The sequence below is a fragment of the Lonchura striata genome, chromosome 19 (genome assembly GCF_050655825.1).
Source record: "Lonchura striata isolate lonStrDom1 chromosome 19, ASM5065582v1, whole genome shotgun sequence".
Lineage (NCBI taxonomy): Eukaryota > Metazoa > Chordata > Aves > Passeriformes > Estrildidae > Lonchura > Lonchura striata.
In genome coordinates this window covers 1462283-1477486 of record NC_140721.1, presented here as the reverse complement: position 1 = coordinate 1477486, position 15204 = coordinate 1462283, and the positions used below count along the sequence as shown (strand labels likewise).

Sequence of the window (15204 nt, the reverse complement as noted above, 5' to 3'; positions counted from 1 at the left end):
CTGTGTCCGTGCCGGCGTGGCCGGGATCCACTGGCACCTCGCGCCGCCGAGTTCAGGCGCTGAGAAAATGGTGGACGTGAAGAACAGATGCTCCTGTTACACCGAGTTAGTTTCTATGCAGCTGATGTGCTTAGCCTAGTTTATTTCATGGAAACTTTTAAGCTGGATGGAATCCAACATCCAGGGAAGCCTATTGCTGCCGCTGGTTCGAGTGGGGTTTATATCGAGCCCATTCAGGTCTCCGATTGCAAGGAGTTCAATAGGGGGTTTATTTTTTTCCTTCTGAAGTTTCCGTAAGCATTCAGCGTGAGGTGAATGGCTTAGCACCGGCCGAGAGAGAGCTTGAGGGCTGAATTTTGCTTTGGAAGGATGTGTGCCGTGGAAAGTCAGAGCAGTCAGATGGAGGGCACGGAAAGGCGTCCTCCGGGCAAGGAGAGCCGCGGGGAGGTGGCCACAGGGACGTAAGTATTGCAGCACAGCCAGCCACACTGCCAGGAGTGGGGTGCAGGGTAAAAACGGGCTGGTGTTCTCTATTTGGAACATCCCAACACCTCCACAGAGTGTTTGGGGTGAACTTTGGGATTCAACCTTGTTTTCAAGCGTTACACCTGAATATTGTAAATTGGGAAAGTTCTGTTCAGTCATGATGAATCAGAGAGAAACATGTTTTAGTCTCAGCATAGAAGTTTAATTCTATTAGCCATTGATACAAATAAAACATTTTTTTCCCCCTCTTACAACAGCTTTTTTCCTTAGAGAGGCAGAAGAAAGAAGTATTTAAGGTGTTTGCATTTGTCCACAAGAGGCATAAAGAAAACCACCCAGACCCCAGTAAGCTGCTGAGCTGCAGCAATCCCAGGTTACATAAAGGGGCCGGGGCTGCTGAGGATTAGCCGGGGCATTCCGGGTGCTGATAAGCCTCCAAGTTCTGCTTCTCTTCCCTCACTTTTATTTTAGAAACAGCCACTCTGAGCCATATCCTGAAAACTGCCTGGGGTTCATTTTCAAGGCTGTCGGGGTTAGATTCCCACCAAAGAGAGAAAATTGGAATTTCAAGAATGCTCAGGTTTTTAAAGCATCAAGCACTGTGGTAGTTTTTATCTCAGAGTCCCTGTACAGGAGCTGAGTTGTTGAGAAATGAATGACAATTTCTCACAGCTGGGCCCTTCCAAAAACTCCTGCCCTGCTTCATTGGTAGCTTAGTTTATCCATCTCAAAAATAGATTTAACAGTAATTTCAAAAGGTAGCTATTAAAAGCTCTTCAAGTTTTTTAATGCCATTGGGGTTTCAGTGCTTAAGTGGACCTTTGAACCAGTGCTTTTTAGGAGAAAAAGTGTAAGAATAAATCTTGTCTCCTAACTGTCACAGAATAAAACAAATTAAACCTGATCCCCTTCTACGTATTTGTATAAATCAGCATGTTTATACTTCTTGCTTATCTTTGGATTGTTCACTCACAGCTCCCAGCGCAGCGGCCGAGGGATGACATAGGAACTACGTGCTAATTTTTATGTCAAAAATAGCTTTCACCTTTAAAGGCACACGCCTCAGTGGCTGTTTTCTAATTACAAAAGGAATGCCAAAGCTTCTCCCGTGAATCCATTTTACAGCTGTGTTCAGATTGGACTGTCAGCCCCTGGTTAAAATTGAGTACTGAGGTCCTGACCTAGAAACAAACCTTTTTTGGTATTGCTTTGGAAAGAGTATTTCAGTGCTGAGGAGCCGAGCCAGGCTGTCCAGCCACGCGCCTGGCGACAGCCGCAGCCTCGCGTCCTTTCATCAGACTCTGCATCGCCCTGGAGCCCCGATCAGGACCACTGGGCAAGCCAGGCTTAACATTCTGAAAAAGAATACATTTTTTGTTGCTGTTCTTCACGTTTCTGGGCTAGTCTACTGGAATGTGTCCCTGCTTTTGGTGGGGGCTTAGAGTGAGTTGTGCTTTGAGTTTCCCTTCCAGCCCAGATCGTTCTATGTTTCTAGCATTTTTAGAAGTCCCAGCTTTTCCTTTAGGGGAGGCATCAGTGCTTTCTGAAAGCCAGACATTTGGCATCTGCAGTTCAGAGCACAGACCTGTGCTTTCCTTGAAGAGCATTTACAATCACTGCCTCCCAAGCCGACCCATTTAGTAAAAAATAGGGCATTTTCAGGATGTGTGAAACCTTGTGTTTTCCAGAGAAGTCAGAAATATTCCATTCACCTTTTCACCAGTTGTTCTCACCAGCTGTCAAGATGAAACCATTTCTGTTCTGTGTTTTCTGTGCAAGGTTTGTTTTTCAGGGAATTACCAGTTTTGTTGGAATTGGCTGAATTAAATTCACTATTTTAATTCTTCATAGTTGTGTATTTCTATGCCCATTTCTTTTTACTTCCTAGCATCATTAGCAGGTAAGACCCACATCAAAGGGATATAAAATTGCCTATTTTCCCTGAAACAAGCCTGGATTAGGAGGAGACTGCAGCCACCAAAGCTCACTGCATGTCACTGTGCCTCGGAAGAGTCTGATCTGCGCTAACTTGGGGAAGAGGATGTTGAGGCACATGTTCTAGGCACTGAAAACCGAAGGTTTGCCTCCAGTATTTCCACTCTTACTCTGTATTTCATCAAAGCCTTCCACATCTTCACCCAGGACTGCTCAGCTCAGACACAGATGAAATGATGGAGTGGGACAAATCTCAGCTGTGCTGTGAGAGCTCTGGACCATCCCACACACGTGCTCAGGCTCCAGCACCCACAGCCCTGCAGCCGAGCAGTTTCTGGCTGTGGCAGGGTGCTGTGGGAGGCCGTGGTGCCCAGCGGTGCGGAGTTCTTCCCGCAGCATGTCTGGAAGGTTTGCAGAGCCAGGAGGGAAGTGGAGGCTCTGAGCTGCTGCCGTTCGCTCTGGTCTCTGTGGAACGGGAAGTGTTTGCCCTGTGTAAATGGGCTCCTGTAATTTGTAAGAGGAGATCGCTTCCCGTCCTGAGCTGTCAGCCAGAGCGTGCGATACAGGGACGGCTGTTTTCTGTCTGCTCCGAGTGATCCTTGCTTATAACCCATCTGGGATGTTCAGCTGTGGGGCAGCAGGGCTGTCTCCCTCCCTTACCACGAGACTGGAGGTCCAGGTTCCAGAAGCCCGGGACACTCTAAAGGTGTGGAAGAGTCTGAGAGCCAGCCTGGAAATCTAGGATGGATCCATCCATCCATCCATCCATCCATCCATCCATCCATCCATGCACCCATCTATCCATCATCCATCCATCCATGCATGCATGCACCCATCTATCCACCATCCATCCACCCATCTGGATGCTGCTCCCTACACACACCGGCCCCCAGGCCACTCGGAGGTGTCAAGCCCATGGCTGGAGGCGCTGGGGAAGCCTGGGCACAGCGCGGGCGCCCCGAGATCCCCAGGCCAGGCGGCCTCACCTCGGGGAGCGGCGGGGCCCGGGCGGTGCCGCCCCTCGGAGCCCCGGCGGGGCCGCATCGAGCCCGGCGCTCCCCGCGGCGGGCCGGCGGCCCGGGGCACACGCGGGCCCCGCACGCCCCCCGCCCCCGCAGCCTGCCCGGCCCGGCCCGGCCCCGGCCCCGGCCCCGCCGCGCCGCCCCCCGCTGCCGGGCACGGCCGCCCCCGCCCGCCCGCCACGTACGGCTCCCGTCCCGGCTCCTTTCCATGGTTCCCGGCGTGACTGGAGCCGCCCGCCGCCGCCCCCGCAGCGCGGCGCCGACCGCCGGTAAGGGGGGGCGGGCCGGGGCTCTTTGTGCGCCGGGCCGGGCCGGGCCGGGCCGGGCGGGGCCGCTCGGCCTGCGCGGGCCGGGCCCGGAGCCGCGCGGGCCCCGCCGGGGCTGGGGGGGAGCGGGGCCGCCGCCGCTCGGCCTCTACCGGGGCCCGGCGGAGCGGCGGGGCCGGGGCCGCGCCTGTTGCGGCCGCCGCTCCGGACCGGGCCGGAGCCGAGCGCCGGGGGCCGCGGCCCCGGCCCCGCCGCCGCTCCGGCTGCTCGGCTCCGCCGCGGGCCTGCGCGGGGCCCCGCGGCCGCCGGGCTCGGCAGGGGCCCGCGTGCGGAGCCCCCGGCACTGTGGGACCACGAGCGCCGTCCCCATCCTGTGGGGCCAAGAGTGCCACCCCTGTGGGGCTGGGGCCATCCCTGTGGGGCCATGAGTGCCGTCCCTGTGGGGCCAAGAGTGCCATTCCGTGTGGGACCACGAGTGCCATCCCTGTGGGGCTGGGGCCATCCCTGTGGGGCCAAGAGTGCCACCCCTGTAGGGCTGGGGCCATCCCTGTGGGACCATGAGTGCCGTCCCTGTGGGGTGGGACCATCCATGTGGGGCCATGAGTGCCATTCCGTGTGGGACCACGAGTGCCATCCCTGTGGGGCTGGGGCCGGGGACATCTTGTCTGGAACCACGAGTGTCATCTGTGTGGGACTGGGGCCATCCCTGTGGGGCCAAAATGCCATCCTTTGTGGGGCTGAAGCCATCCTGTGTGGGGCCAAAAGTGCCATCCTGTGTGGGGCCAAGAGTGCCATTCCGTGTGGGACCACGAGCACCATCCCTGTGAGGCTGGGCCATCCCATGTGAGGCCATGGGCTATCCTGTGTAGGATCACAAGTGCCATCCCTGTGAGGCTGGGCCATCCCATGTGGGGCCATGGGCTATCCTGTGTAGGATCAGGAGTGCCATCCCTGTGGGGCTGGGGCCGGGGACATCTTGTCTGGGACCACGAGTGTCATCTGTGTGGGACTGGGGCCATCCCTGTGGGGCCGAGTGCCATCCCATGTTGGGCCAAAAGTATCATCCCATGTGGGGCCAAAAGTGCCATCCTTTGTGGGGCTGAAGCCATCCTGTGTGGGGCCAAAAGTGCCATCCTGTGTGGGGCAAAGGCCATCCCGTGTGCTCCAGGGACCATCCTGTGTGCTCCAGGGACCATCCCGTGTGCTCCAGGAGCCATCCCCATGTGGGGCCAGGCATGGGCCGGCAGGCTCGGCCATGGAGCAGGACCCACGTCCTGCTTAGCCCCAGAGCATCGCCGGTCCCTGAGCGTGGCCCCTCTGTGCCACTGGATTTGGATGAGGTGGTTCCTGCTGCTGGACCTCATCCCTGTCCCCCTGTGCCACGTTCACGGAGCAGCACACCTCACACTCTGCCATCCCCGCCCGGCAGGCATGACTTGGTGCAGGAATTGGTAGAGCCCTAGTGTGCCACAGCAGTGGTGGTCACCTCCTGGGTGACCAGGGACATTTGTGAGCCCCCGACCGGGTGCCCAGCTCGGGCACATTTGTCATCCTCCATAAGGATGGAGGGCACCGTCCTGCCAGGCTGATCCTCACCTGGGGTTCCAGTGATGAAATTGCTGCCAGTGGTTGTGGGCAGACAGCAATGGAGAAGGAGGCAAGTGCAAGTCACCACTCAAAGCAGTGCTCTCCTGCACCGCCTGTCTCTCAGGCGGGTTGGAAAGGCTCTTTTTTTATTATTTTCTTAAAAAGCAGTGGAGTCGCACCTCCTCCTCACACCTCCTCCTCGTGCTGCTGCCACTGACAACAAACACGGGGGTTGGAGCCGTAAGGATTTCCACTGGAGAACCACCATCCTGGGCTGACCCCTGAGGCTGCCGCCGGGGCTTTCCCGGCGGGGCTGCCCTGCGGCCGGGGAAGCTGTGGCTTTCCTCACATCCTCCTCCTCCTCCTCCATCTCCAAGAACACAGGCTGAAGCGGCATCTGCTGCGCTGAGAAGCTTTTTGTGGTTTTCACAGAGGTTTTCCTGTGGAAGTACTTGGCGAGAGTGCAGCACCGGGGCAATGAGACCCCAGGGGAGTCCTCTGGGAACGCAGATTGGCTGGTGCTGGTGGTGGGGTGGTGGGAAGCTCTGGGTGGTTGTCATGGCACAGGAGACCCTGCCGTCACCTCCTGGTGCACCTGTGGGTGTGCCTGATGCTGGCAGAGCTTCGTGCACCAGTCCCTGGCTGTCCACAGCCCTGGTGTCAGAGACTCTGACAGCCAAAACTATTTCTGTCAAAGGTGCTTATCATCTTCCCAGCCACAGAGTTCCTGGGAAAGTCTGAACTTTTCCAGCATTTTATTAAAGAAGAGCTTTCAAATGAGAAGAACATGAACAAAACCTGCCGACACCTGACGGCATTGGTGCCGTGGCTGAGAGGCTTTGCCGTGGCACCGGAGCTGCGGTTCCCTGAGCCCCAGGGAGCAGCAGCAGCATGACAGGAGGTGCTGGGGCTTGTCTGCCTGCAACAGTACCGATGCTGGCACTGGGAGTGGGACAGCCAGGAGGGGATCAGAGGGTCGTTCATGGTCAGGGTCTGTGCTGTGAATAAAATCCCGGGGTGGGATGTGTGGGAAGCGGGCTCTGCCCTAACCCTGTGGGTGAGCTCGCCTGTGGGGTGCTCGTGGTCAGAGCTGGGAGGCTTTGGGGCAGCACAAGATGATGGTGATGATAATTGATAACTATAGAATAAGAAAAAACCTTGAAATAATAGCACAGAGATGTGTCGCTCTCTTGTTGTGGTGGCAACATCTCTGTCACCATAGCCAGCATGGTGGAGGGACGTTGGCTGGAACCTCACCTCTGCTCCGTGGGCACTGGGCTTGCAGCAGCGGTGTGGGGACTGGCTTTTCCCGGTCCATTTTGGCCGTTCTGCCAGTTCCCGGGGCCAGCACGGGAGCTGGATGGGCACAGCAGCGAGCCAGACAGTCCCTGAATGGAGTGGGAGGTTGGAAGGAGAAAGCAACCCACCCAGCTGGGTGGAAAGCTGGCTGAAAATAACAGGAAATGAGAACAGGGGGAACATCTGGGTCCAGCTCTTGCACCACTTCCGACGGGCGCGCAGCAGCTGCTGCCTCTGGGCTCCTCCATCAGGCAGCGGGACCGCGGCATGTCCGTGTCCCCACGGCTGTCCCAGCGCATCGGCCACCAGCCACCCTCTCCCCCTGGCCCGGGGGTCCCCCGGTGCCGGGGTGCCCGTCCGCAGCGCCCCCGGCCCGCCCCGCCGGCCGCCTTTGATGCGGGTGAGTGGCAGGTCCATTGTGGCCTCTTTGTGCCTCCCTCGGTTCTCCAGGTCTGCACAAAACCTGCCATGGAAACCAGAGGCAGCCGCTGCCCCAGGAAACCCGCAGGCGCAATTAGGAAATGCAAATAGGAATGCAAATTCCTGCCTCGTCTTTTGGGGCTCGGAAAGTTGCCCCTGGGCCACCGATGTCCCCAGGCCACTGATGTGCCCAGGCCACTCGAGTCCCCATCTGTGGGGATGGGGAAGATGAAGAGCAGGATGACACAGGCAGAGAGCTGGAGTGAGCTGCTTTTGGGGTGCCTCAGGCCGTTTTCCGGTCTCCCCAGGACCTGGGCATCTCGACTGTGCTGAGCAGTGACTCATAGGTGACAATATGACATTGACATTTTTTCCATCCCCTCTGTTGCCCAGCGACAAACAAACAAACAAGTGTGTCTTCAAACCCACAGTAGCTGCCTTGCAGGGACTGTCCCCTGGCTGGGCCCAGGCATGTCCCAGTCCCTGGGGTCTGCCTTCTGGGGAGGTAGAACAGTCTCACAGCCCTGCTTGGAGGGTGTGAGCCTGGCAGAGGCAAGGCAGGCTGCCCACTCAGCAGTGAGGACCCTCCTCACCAAAGCACACCGAGAATAGATGGGAAAGGAGATAAAATCCACCCACAAATAACTCCAGGAAGCACAAACTCCCCAGGTCTTCCTTTCTATGTAGCATTTACAAGCACTGGAGATGCTGGCTCTTCCTCGAGTCCCCAGAGCAGTGTGTGTGGGTGGAGTGGGGATAATGGGGATGAGGAGGATGGAGAGTGGAGCAGTTAAGGGTGGATGCTGATCTGAGCCATTCCCCTCCCTGGAAGGAAGCATTAAGGTTTTCTTTTCCATCTGCTGGAGGAGCCATAACTCAGAGCCAGAAGCCGAGGTTGGCACGTGGAGGGCATCATCCACAGCAGTAAGCCATGTGGGGAATGGCAGATCCTTTATGCCCTGATCTGAGCCTAATCTACAGCTGTGCCACTTAAACCAGGCCTTGATGGCTTTTAGTTTTCCAAGCTACAGCCCCTGGGTACGTTCCTATCGGCAGCTGGAGTGGTGTGGGATGTGCATCCCCATTAGCAGTACTTCTTTCCAGCCCCAGCCTGCTTTTATTGCTGGGAAATGAGCTCTGACTCCTGGAAGTGGTATTTCTTCCTTCTGGCTGACAGCTGGTCGATCCCTGCCCTGGCTCTCCTCTCCCCGGGGAAGGCTCAGGCCGATGGGCACACAGACACTGCGGGATGGAGCCTGGCTGCTGTCCGTGGCGAGGAAAGCAGGGCTGAGCAGGGGAAAACAGGGACAGCATCTCAGCAAACAGAGACAGCGGTGGCTGGAGCTCTGCTGAGGGAGATGAGCACGTGCTGGGGCCATAAGGCAGCAGTGGGGATGGGGAACAGTCTTTGGGGAGGATTCCCAGCTCCTGGAGCTTAATCTGTTCCTTCTAAAATCCTTGTGGCTTTTACCCTCCCTGGCTGGTGATTGCCATGATCGGTGCAAATCATCTGGGGTGGGATGTACCTGAACTAGTCACGCAAACTTAAAAATAATGGAAGAGAAGCAAGATGGGACTTTGAAGAAGAACGTGACCTGTTGTGGTGGCTAGGCCCAGCAGGTAGATTTTGGCAAAAGGGACAACAGGCAGAGCCACTGCTGGTGGTCTGGGTCCCTTTGGCACCCAGAACTGAGCTGTGCTGGCGCAGGAGTGACTCTGCTGCTGAGGAGACTGAGAGTTTCTCTGAGCCTTGGCCTGGCTTCAAATCCAGGTTAGTGTCCTGTGTAATTTCTGTGATGTGCTGTGATGGAGCAAACTCAGTGTTCCTCCTTTCAGGGCTTTTCTCCGCCCCACAATCCGGGTTGTGCTGGGATGGAGCAGCCCGTGCCGGTTGGCAGGAGGGGCCTGACTAGAGCCTTAATTAAATACCTGTCCCTGGTGAGTTTAGCCTTTCAAGCAGGTTCTCCTCTGCTGAGCAATGTCACCCAGCACGAGGGAGGACAAAAGCCTGGTGCAATTACAGTGTGACACTGTGTCCCAGGACAACGAGGGTACGGCAGCGCTGCATTGTTGGCTCGGCACTTTCCCGGGATACGCATCCGCCATATGGCTTAGTGACTCATGAAAAATCCCTCCTCTGTTTGTGTTTCTTTAGTCCCTTTCTTCCCTGGCTCTTGGCTCGCAGAGGCTCTGTGGGATGAACTGGGCTGTGGCCAGTCCTGCCCTCAGGCTCATCCTGGGTGCCAGGGATGGGTGACCACAGGGTGGCTGGTGCATGGCAGGTGGACATCAGGCAATGAAACTCTGTGCCATGTATTGCTGCTGTGGTGCAAGGGGCTGGGATGGGGGAAGCAAGGGGGAAGCCCTCCTCCTCTCCCTGGGGACCCCAGAGGCTGTGGATCTGGTGAGGGAGGTGCAGGACCTTCCCACCACACACACGGCATGGAAACCCAGGGCAGGGCCTTTCCTCCTCCCCAGCTGTGGTTTGGTCCCCGAGGGAAGGGGGATCACAGCAGCCGCTCTGTGATCACCTTTAAATCTTCTCAGCAGCCCCTCTGGCCAGGGGCCTGTCCTGGTGAATAATTCACCGTGTGCTGGCAGGGAGAGTTTTACTCCACTAATTTTGTTTCCATAGAAACTCGTGTGGTCTGTGCTCCAGAGCTTCGGGTGAATCAATACGGGATTTTTCCTTTGCGCAGTGAGTGACGGCCCTTAAACCCCGATGGCAGGAGAGCAGCCCCCGGAGAGGCTGGAGGCTGGGCCTGCTCTGCACGGCCTGTCCCTGCCTGTCCCTGCCCATCCCTGCCCAGCCCTGCCTGTCCCTGCCCATCCCTGCCCATCCCTGCCCATCCCTGCCTTTGTGGGATGCCCAGCGACAAATCCTGCAGAGATGCTCTGCACCAGCCTGGGGCAGGGTGAGCCCAGTCTCATCCCAGTCCATTTCAGTATGTTCCTGCTCTGCAGAGAGATGGAGGGGAAGGGACTGCCTCTGCTCAGGCTCTTTCTCCCTTTTTCCCTCCTATCCTTTAATTTCTGTGACCCTTGACCTGTAATGGCAAATTAGCAATTGGAATCAGCCACACTAATTATCCAGAGAGTGGGGTTGGCCCTGCCCCCAGCTGGGTTCATGTTCTCCCACTCCCCTTTATTCCTCACTGCCCAAACCTAACCCAAAAATTGCCTGGCAGTGGGTTCACCACGTGCCCCGCCCTGAGCCCAATCCCCAGGGAATGCCACACACCTTTGTGTCCGCAGGAATTTTTATTTTCTTTCACTCCCAGCTGCTTCCCAGCGCTTTTGTGCCGAGCTGGGAGCACAAAGGGAGAAGAGGGATAAGCAGTTAAAGATGGGTTTGTGTGACATATGGCACGAGGGCTTTGCGTGGTGGCCACGGCTGGCGCCGGGGGGACAACAGCGGGCACGGGGTGCCTGAGCTTCCCTCCTGCCAGCCTTGGGATGGGTAAACTGAGGCAGGAAGGTCGGGATGGGCGCGGGGCTGTCCCGTGGGACGGAGGCAGCGCTGGCTCCCGGCCGTGCCGAAGCTCTGAGCTGATGGTGCAGCTGGGCCCTGTGTTTGATGTGATGTCGGCGGTGAAAGCCAGGGGAGGAAAGGTCACCGACACCAGCCACCTCCTGCAATAATCTTATATCAGCCTCTCTGCTTTGGGCAGCCTCCTGGACCTAATTTATTACACGTTGATGCGAGGTAGAGTTGGAGAGAGTCGCAGCTAAACCGTACAAAGGGATGCCGGGTCACTTTAATCGCTCACACTTGCTTGACCTATTTTTTTTTTTAATCCCTTCCTGGAAACCTTATTTCATGTTTGAATTCCCTCAACTATTTTAGGAATGTCGTCCTACCAAGATCAAATTACCTTCAATGAAACCAGTGCAAGGCGGCCTCGAAAGGCAGGCGACTTTTGGATGAGGATGTAGTGCTACCTCATTAATGTGGGCTTAGTTTGGGGCGGGGGCTGCGGTCCTGCCATGGCAAACGTGTGAAAGCCGGGGATTAGCGCTGCACAATGCCGAGGGGCAGGGGGTGGCTCTGCCTGCCGTGGCACGGAGGGCTGGGGACACCAGCAGCAGGATCCAGAAGGGCTGGGGGACCCAGCAGCAGGATCCCAAAGGGCTGGGGGACCCAGCAGCAGGATCCAGAAGGGCTGGGGGCACCAGCAGCAGGATCCAGAAGGGCTGGGGGACCCAGCAGCAGGATCCCAAAGGGCTGGGGGCACCAGCAGCAGGATCCAGAAGGGCTGGGGGCACCAGCAGCAGGATCCAGAAGGGCTGGGGGCACCAGCAGCAGGATCCAGAAGGGCTGGGGGACCCAGCAGCAGGATCCAGAAGGGCTGGGGGACCCAGCAGCAGGATCCAGAAGGGCTGGGGGACCCAGCAGCAGGATCCTGCTGCATCCCGGCACTGGGGGGAATGTGGGTGCAGCCCTGCCTGGCTCTCACAAGTGTCCCCCCAGGTTTTAGAGGGTGGTGTTGGTTTAAGAGCCAGCTGGGTGCCGTGCAGGGCCGACATCTGGTGGGCTCACAAAGGGCTCCCATAAATCTGTCCGGGAGGAGGGTGGTGGGAGAGCAGTGGGTGCCCCGAGGCTGCAGCTGCATCCCTCAAAGGAGGATCCTGAGTGTTCAGAGTGCTGCAGTGGCCAGGGCTCCCCAGAAAAGCTGTCGGTGAGACCACCTAGGCAGGAATGCTGACGTGTTGGGATTGGGATCACTCCCTGGCTCTCCCAGCTCCTCTGCACTTGCCCTCGGAGCCAAGAGGGGAATTTCCTGTTGCAGAGAGGTACGTGCTGCACAGGTTCCCAAGCAGGGCTTACTTGTGCTTGCCTCCTTGATTGCTTTTGCTTTTGAAAAGGGCTTAAACCCAGCCATTTTAATACTTGGTAGAACAAGTATTAAAGGAGATCCTCAGGTGCTTATTTGTTTCCATGAAAAAGGATTTGCTGGGACCAGTTTTCCCAGGCTGTAGGCCCAGGAGGGGTGCACAGCATCCCCTGAGGCAGAGAGGAAGGTAACAAGGAGATTTAGGAGAGACTGGTAGGGCCCCATCCTGCACATCCTTGGTATGTTTGGTGCTAGAGAATAGCATCATTTCTGTTCCTGATCATATACTTTTCATCCTAATTTCAGTCCTATTATAATCACATATGCAGCTGCTCAGCAGTCACATTCCCAGACTTCTCGTTCCCACATTGAGCAATCCCCTTGCAAGGGCCTGGCTACAGCAGAACTCAGCACATCTGCTCTGGACAGAGCCATTCCTTCTAGTTTAACATCCTTGAGTTTTGAGACTTCTTCCAAGAGTCTTCCCTCCAAGAACTGGGGGAGCTGTCAGCCCTTTTCTCCAAATAATCCTGTGCGTGGAAATGCTTCTGCACGTGTGTTCTGCATCCCCATCTGAGGCACCACAGGCCTGGGCTTGCAGCCACCACGGGATGAGTGCCCTGAGGGCTGGGGAGTGCGGGGCTGGGGGACCCCACACTCGGTGGGGTCACCCCCGTCCTGGCTGCAGAGGGGGGTCCAGGCTCCGGCGTGTTTTTGGGGGATCTGTGAGCACAGCGTGGCAATAGCAGGGGAGAAGGGGCTGGGCAGTGTTTGAGCAATCCCATCTGCTGTCTGAGCCACAGCAGACTCTGGGGAAGAGAATATTCTGGTCTGCACTCGGTGCCAAGGCTCTTCCCCGAGCAGGGAGGGCTGGAGCCGTCGGTCCCGGGGATTTTCCAGCTGCTGGCTCCTCCGGCGGGGCTGAGCTCCGCGCCCAGCCGAGCAACTGCTGCTTCCAGCGCCACATCCCCGGCCTGACCCACCCCCGGGATTATCCAGCTGCTCTTCCCGGGCAGCTGAGGCCGGCAGCCTCTCCAGAGCTTCCCCTCGGGCCGGGGAAGAGCCATTTTTGGGAGGTGCCGAGTGCCTGCTGGGCTGGGTGAGAGCAGCCGTACCCAGGCGGATGCCAGGGGCACAGGAGGATGTTCTGCCGGGCTGTGAGCATTATCCCTGACTGAGCTCTCCTGGTTCTGCTCTTGTCCCTGGCTCTGCCAAGGGTGGCTCCGAGTTGTGCGGGTCACTGGCAGCTCGGGTGGCAGGAGAGCAGGGTGAGCCCCTGGGCTGGCAGCGGGGAGCTGCCCCCCAAGGCCAGCTTGTGTTTGGTTGTATTTTATGGGTTTGTGTGGTGAGCCAAGGGCAGGGGCTGCAGCCAAAGGTGTGCAGTGAGACAGCAGTGGTATGGAAGTGTCCTGTGCTACCCTGGCACTGACACCAAAACACAGCATTTTCAGTGCCAGTCCTGTCCCAGCATGTGGAGGCACTTGGGAAAAAGCTGGTGTGGATGTGGCATTGTGGCAGCCCTTCCTACCCCAGTGCTGCCTCCGTGCCTGGCCCCAGCCTGGCACGGGATGTCACCTGGAATTTTCTCCGTGGCACAGGTCAGTGCCAGGACAGCCACCCCTGCGGGATGCTGAGGTGGCTCAGCTGGGGTGAGCCAGGACCAGGCTCTGCCAGGACAGGAGGATTTACCCTGTGCTGCCAGGGCTGGTGGTGGCACAGGGGCAGTGCCAGCATCCCTGCTCTCTGTGACCCGCGGGACAGGGACACGCAGGCCAGGAGCTTGCAAAGCCTTTAAGCTCCTCCTGTGATGGGCGCAGCAGAAGGGAGAAGGATTATGCCTGTGCCTGGGTTTGGTGGATGAATAACAGCATTCAGGGTCCTTCTGCAGATAGCAGAGCGGGAGCTGTGGTCAGGCAGGAGAAAAGTTGGTGAGGCAGCAGCCAAGGAGTCACCCCAGCCTGGTTCTGCACAGGGGCAGAGAGCAGAGGGGCCCAGCCTGTGCCCAAGTGTGCCTGTGCCCACGCATGGACTGCAGGCACACGCCAACTTCTTCTTTCCTTTTTGGGAAATCCAACGGATTTTGCTTTTCCTGGCGTCTTCCCAGCCCCTCACTGACATCACAGAAATAAGGGCCAGGAACAGGTTCAGCCTCTTCCCCAGCTGCCCCCCGGGTCCTGCTGCCCTCCCCGCTGCTCACCTGAGCACTGCTGCGGGCACACAGGAGCTGGGGGGATCTGGAGTACAGCTGCCTGTTGGTCTTCAAAACAACTCCTGCCAACAGGGCCACTTGCTGCTTTTCCCTGGATTTTAACTCATGCTGATGTAGTGATTTGCATTTCTTTGGATTAGCAGCAGGACTTTGAAAAATGGGTTTAAAAGCCTTCGGGGCATGTGAACTGCCCTGGTTTGCCAGCCCCGAATTCCTGGGGTGTATCTCAGGGCAGGGAAGGTCCCAACACATTCCCTTGGGGCTGTTTGAAGCCAGATGTGCAGTGGAGCCTTTCTGGTGTGAAATATCTTGTCCCCATCCCTAATTTTGTTCGTCTTCTGACCGGAAGATTTCCATGGCTCAGCACGTTGCTGTGCTCAGTGCCACTGTCCAGCCCTTGCAGGGAGCTGTCCCAGACTCTGCAGTGTTGACTAACACCTCCCCTGAGTTGGTGTTGGCAGCAGGAGCCCAAAGGGCTGGCAGGGGGATTGCCAGTGCCTGGCACAGCCAGGTTACAGGGAAGTCTTTTAATACACACTCAAAAGTCAAATGCTGGGAGACAAAGATTCCCCAGCCCAGGTACTTTGGTTACTTTATGGAGATCTGGAGAATCCCAGCCTGATTTTGGGGGTTATTTTGCTGTTTGAGGTTTATGGGCTGGCACAGCATTGGTTCTCCTCAGAAGCTCTCATATCCATCTGTGGATCATGTGTGTGTGTGTATCCAGTATAACCCGTGTTCTCATGTGTGTCCAGGCTCCTTCCCCATCCTCTTGGAGTAGCCAAATCTTGTAAGGAGGTGTGTACCCTGTGAATGTGTTACAACTCAATTTAATACGTGACCAAAGCAGCCATGCAATATTGCAATTAAAGCCTAATTCCAGAGGTGTGAACAATGCTGGCTCTTCGCTGGGAATGAGTCAGGGGAGCGGAGGAGGAAGCGAGCAGCAGTGTTTTATTAATTGACTCCCGTGGATTTATTTGTCCTCAGTGAATGGAGCCGGGCAGAGCTGTCGGAATTGTTCCTGCTCTGCTCGCACAGCGCTGCTCCGTGCCTGCCTCCTGGCAAGCTGGTCCTGGGCACTGAGACTTACTGGGATGGAGACAGTTCCTGCCTGAGTGACCAGTTAGATGGGTGTTATCAGT

The 15204-nt window shown here is 57.1% G+C and overlaps 1 long non-coding RNA gene across 1 annotated transcript; it reads right to left on the bottom strand.

Moving 5' to 3' along the window:
• Positions 1-666: 666 nt before the first annotated feature.
• On the bottom strand, positions 667-3761 carry LOC146765758 (uncharacterized). Its single transcript, XR_014949527.1, has 2 exons — positions 3629-3761; positions 667-3121 (listed from the first exon to the last, which is right to left on the bottom strand). It is a non-coding gene; the product is annotated as an uncharacterized LOC146765758 (long non-coding RNA).
• Positions 3762-15204: the final 11443 nt, after the last annotated feature.